This window comes from Malus domestica, chromosome 09 (assembly GCF_042453785.1).
Source record: "Malus domestica chromosome 09, GDT2T_hap1".
Classification (NCBI taxonomy): Eukaryota; Viridiplantae; Streptophyta; class Magnoliopsida; order Rosales; family Rosaceae; genus Malus; species Malus domestica.
Window position 1 is genome coordinate 19020505 of NC_091669.1, and position 6000 is coordinate 19026504.

A 6000-nucleotide genomic window follows, 5' to 3' on the forward strand; every position below is an offset into this window, starting at 1 on the left:
CTTCGGCGGAGAATCGGCCTTCTTTGGCCAACCTGGTAACCCAAGCTCGACCAATACCTGAAGTTCCCGAGGTTGTGGTTGAGCCGGTTGTTGTACCGTTGGTCGACTTGCTTGCAGCTCCGGGGTCGACAGGAGTACCCGTATTGGGGAAGACAACCCCTTCGATTGAGAAAGATCTCCCTAAGAATCCCAGGCATTCGGCAGTCATCTTAGAAGAGGTATGATTATGCTATCAAATCCCTTCCCATATTAAATAAAAATATTAACACTTTTTGTTTTAGGATGATGAGAGTGACGAGATTTCGCTAGCAAGTTGCCCTCGGCTAACCCAAACTCCTTCCGTTGCTCTTTCCCCCGTGGTTGAGGCGGCCGATCAGGTTGATCCTCCTGCGGTCGATCACGGAAAGAGGCTTATTGTTGAGCCTGAAGCGACGTCAGAAACCTCAATTCACCCACAGGACCAAGACCTTGGCATCCCCTCTCAAGAAGTGACCTCGACTTTTGTAAGGCTCGATTAGTTTCTGTTGTCAATTTGTTATAACATGTTTGAACCGAGAAAACATTAAATGTTAGGTGCCCAGTTATTCATTTCACCAACAATTTTATACGCCGAAAGGTGTAATCTATATTTCCTGGCCACCTCAGTGGCCATCAAACGTAGATAACCTTCATCAGCCGCATGAATTAAGAAGTAGTCTAAAACATTGGGCTCGGCCATTAAGTTCTTTAGGTTCGAACAATGAACCCGAAGACATGGCCAAAGTCTCATCTCGGCAGGTTTAAAACAAAAACCTTCTTGCTATATTTTTTGTGGTTTTCCTTGCGCTTAAACTGTTTTCATGTGCATCCTTCATGGGAAATCGAGTTTGATGCTCTTCTACCAAGCACTTATGGAGCGGCTGGTCCTTCAGAAACTACGACTGAACCTTCCGAGTCAGCTGTTATTGTTCGGTTGCAAGAAGTTTTGTCTCTCTCAGCTTCACAAGTCCTCGAGCGCAAAGGCCTTGATTCGTTGGGTGCATGCCTAAATGACCTCGGAGCTGATGGTCAATTGAGCGCTAAATCTATCATTCAGGCGTCGTTCGCCTTGGAACGAACCTGGAAATACTTCAGTATTTTCGAGAACGCTCTTCGGGCTGACGATGACTTGAAAGCTGCAATAGCCCTTCGAGACACTCTTCGTCTGAAGATCGACATTTTAAAGGTGAAAAAAGGCCCTGACAAAAGCAATGGCCAAACTGGCAAATCGAAGGTCGGCCATTGCTTCTAAGCTTGCGAGGGATTTTGAGTCGGTCGGTAAATCTTACTTAACCGAATACGCGGTGAGCGTGAAGTGGGTCGAGTAGCTTAAGATGGACAAGAGCAACCGGTAAGCTGAGGTCATAATGGGTGAGGTGAGGTGGTTGGAGCTGAAAGCCATTCTTGGAACTCTTCTTCCTTCATCACCCTAGAATTATTTAATTGTAAACCGACCTGTCAATGAAATGGGCTTTTATTCTTACATCTCCCATGTGACTAGATAATATTTCTTTAAAAACTTTCCATTGATTGGCAACTTATGAATAATACCGGTTCGATCTATAAGACGGTATGCCCCCTTGCCGAGGACTTTATGAATAACGAATGGCCCTTCCTAATTCAACAACCACTTGCTGAACCTGGGGTCTTTAATTCCTATGGGTAGTATGGTTTGCCAAACCAATTCACCTTCACCGAACGTTTTTTGTCTAACTCGTTGATTATATGCACGCTCGGCGATCTTTTTTTGAGCCATTAATAAATTATAAGCATCAAGCCGAACATCTTCCAAATCTTCTAGCTTTTGTCTCATGGCTTAACTGTACTTGGCGCTGAATAAACTACTTTGTTCAATTATTCATAACGAGTTTACACTTAGCTCAACGGGGCAGCATTGCGTCGTGTCCATAAGTCAACGCGTATGAAGTCGCCCCGGTGGCTGTCTGTGGAGAGGTTTGATAAGCCCATAATGCTTCGCTTATCTTTAAATGCCACATACCTGGTCTTTCTTTTATCATATTTTCAAGAATACTGATAAGAACCTTATTACTTGCTTTAGCCTGTCCATTCGACTACTGGTAGTATGGTGTAGATTGCTCGAGTCGAATATTTAGATTTACCGTATAATCCTTAAATCTGTCGAATGTAAAAATCGTACCGTTATTTGTTATGATTGTTTCTGGCACACCGAATCTAGTCATAATGTTTTCTTCAACAAAACTACAGACTTATTTAGACGTTAGCTCGGCATATGACTTGGCTTTGACCTATTTGGTGAAGTAGTCCGTTGCAACAAGTATCCACGCATGTTTGGCTGCACCAGAAGATGGTGTAATTTTATCGATAACATCCATAGCCCATCCTCGGAACAACCATAGATTTGACACTATACACAACCTTTTGCATACTCAATACAATCCTTTAGAATACTCGGCCAGAAATAGCCGTGTTGTTGAAGTAACCAACGCATTTTCCGTCCAGATTGGTGGGCTCCATAAATTCCTTCGTGCACTTTTGCCATTGCTTGAGCAGCTTCTTACGAGCCAAGGCACAACAACAGTAACCTATCCTCACCTTTTCGATACAGCTCATTCTGGTATAATACGTAATTTGTGGCATGAACCCTTGTCCGTCGGTCGTGTTTGTCGTTGGGGTTATCAATATATTGCATAATCGTCATTCTTCAATCGTCTGGTAATGCTTCGACGACATAAACCTTGACAATGTCCTTACGTTCTAAGAACGACGGCAAGGACATGACTCGTGTCTGAATCATGCAATCTTGTTGGAGAACTTGCTGATTAATCAAGGCTGAATGTACTTGTCATAACACACGTATTTCTCGGTCTAATTTGCCCCCATGAGTTGGGCTCCGGAGGCTATTTGAGCCAATTCATTGGCGTCGGTGTTATGAACGCGTGAAATGTGTTTGAAGGTTATTCCGTCGAAAGATTTGGCCAAATAGCTGGCAACCATGTGGTAAGGCGCCATAGTACAACTCAGGCAATGAAAAGTCCCGTTGAGTTAATTAATGACAACTTCGGAGTCACTAAGCACAAGTACACGAGTTGTCCACAAATCGTGCAGTACGTCGAGGCCGATAACAAGGGCTTCGTATTCGGCCTGATTATTTGTATAATCAAAATTGAGCTTGAGAGAGAAATACCAACGATTATGAGTGGGGGATTGAATAACAATCCTAACGCCAACCGAGACTGAGGTACTGGACCCATCAAAGTACATCATCCAGTAATTATCATGTTTTTGTATCAAGCCGATGTCAACGTTATTGCTCCCGAATTCGTACAGGGAAGGGTGGTGGGCCAAAAAATTAGCTAGAGCTTAACCTTTGATAGTTTTCTGAGGTACATATTGCACGCTGAATTCAGAAATGGCCATTGTCCATTTGCCAATTCTGCCCTTTACGATCGGCTGAGTGAGCATGTAACGGATGACATTGGTCTGGGCGATGACCTGAGTGACTGATGGGAGCATGTAATGTCTTAGTTTTGACGTGGTGAAAAATAGAGCCAGGCAGAGCTTCTCAACAGCTGAGTAATTAATCTCTGGTGGGTTGAGGTTCCGGCTAAAGTAAAAAATAGCATGTTCTCGCTCGACGTCATTATCCTGGGCGAGAAGGCAACCGATGGATTCTTCGACCGCCTAGATATATAGCTTAAGAGGTTGACCCTGTCGTGGTGGGACGAGGACGGGTGGAGTCGTTAGAAAAACTTTGATATGCGTGAATGCCACTTGATGTTCGGCACGCCATTCGAAGGTGTCGGCGTCCTTAAGTTTCAAAAGTGTGGAAAAGGCTTTCATTTTCCCGGCCGAGTTAGCAATGAATCGTCAAAGAAAGTTAATCTTGCCAAGCAACGACTGTAATTGTTTCTTGGTCATCAGCGGTGGAGCATTAATGATTGTGCGAGCCTTGTTGTTGTCTACCTTAATCCCACGGTGATGGACAAGGAAGCCTAAAAAATTCCCAGCTGATACGCCGAACACACATTTGGCGAGATTCATCTTCAGATTGTGCTGGCGCATGCGCAAGAATGCCTGACGTAGGTAATCCAAATACGTCTGCTGTCGTGCTGATTTGTTGACCACATCATCAATATAGAATTCGACGATGGTACCTATTAAATCATGGAAAATAATGTTCATAGCTCGTTGGTATGTAGCCTCGGTGTTCTTGAGTTTGAAGGGCATGACGACCCATTCGTACGTGCCGAGTGCCCCGGGACACCGAAAAGCAGTCTTGTGGACATCCGCCTTGGCGATGAAAATCTGGTTATAATCGGCATGTCCATCCATGAAGGATAGAATCTCGTGATGTACTGTGGCATCAATTAACAAATCAGAGATTGGCATCGTGTACTCGTCTTTGGGCGTTGCTAAGTTTAGATTATGAAAATCGATGCATATGCGCAGGGCGCCATTTTTCTTTATGCCAACCACTTGACATATCGGGCGGTTCGAATAAACCCGATGTTTAAAAGTCAAACTAGTTCGTCCTTTATGCCGAGTTGTACTTCGGTCGAGAACTGGTAAAGGGGCTAGCGGAAAGGCTTACAACCCGTTTTGATGCGTAATTCATGTTCAACCAGGGTCCGATCAAGACCCGGCATCTTATGATAACTCAAAGTGAAACAATCTTTAAACTCGTTAAGTAATTGACAGAGCTCGACCTTCCTGGTATGGGGTAACAACACACTAATAAATAACGGCCGAGGGTCATTATCGTTCCGACATTTATTTCCTCTAAAGGGTCCTTAACTTGGGGTCGACTGTCATCGAGTTCAGCCGATACGGCCTGAACTCTGTCTAACTACAGTATTGGGCCGTTATCTTCTTCTGCCAAAAATTCAATTAAGTAGATGCCCGAATATGGGTGCTTGGAAATAGCATACCAATAGGCCAGCAAGCGTTCCATCGTGGATGAAACCGAGGCCTGACGCTTCTTACTTTTGACATCAATCATCAGTCTTAGGGATCAAGTTGGCCAAGTTGAGTCTTACCGAATCCTGGTGGACAGTTTCGGCACCTACCTCGATGGCTTTCTGGACTGAGATCCGAGTCGGTCGTCCATCTTCATTAAAACCTTATAAGGTAATGTAACCGACGTGATCATCGTAATAACGGGCCTGAATCATGTTGGTTTTAAATGGCTGAGTATCGGCTGGGTGGACTACGACTGATTTACCATCCCCAAAAATGAGAACTTGGTATAAAGAAGAAGGGATACAATTTGTTTAATGAATCCAATCTTTACCGAGCAAAGCATTATATTCGGTCTTGGATTCGACGATAAAAAATATGGTCATATGAGTGCGACCTGCAATGTTTACCTCTAGAGAGAGTACTCATTTGGTTTGAGACTTGTCACCGACAAAGCTGCTCATGGTGATTCCTAAAGGAATGAGTTCGTCGTTCTATCGTCGTAATGCTTTCATGATGGATACATGCATGATATTGACCGTTGCCCCACAATCGATGAAAATTTTGGAGATTAGGTAACCTTCAATGTGGGCCGTGACATACAATGGTTTTAAAAGCTGAAGATTAGCCGATGAGGGACGAGGAAACAAGATGTCTAAGGCTATTTTAAGTTTATCGTCGTTGTTTGCTGACTCATCTTCAGTGGTGGTGATGAAATCAACTTGTGTTGCTTCCTCGGTGACCACATCGCCATCCAAGGAACTTGGTTAGTGTGTAGTCAGTTGGAATTCAGTAGGTAAAACATGAACCATGCTGATTTCCATATTTTCAAGGACTGAAGGGCCCATTGGATCCTGGTCGTCGTCTTCCGGGTTAGTGAGGACTATAGCATCATGTGTCAGAGCATCCTTAGCCTGATTATTGTGTGTCTCAACATGCTCTTGCTCTTGTGCCATGTAATCTGACTTTATGTCCTTTTGACTGTCGTCGTCGGGCTTGTATGCATCTAGTGGCTGATTTTGCTCATGCCGTGTCTTACGAGCT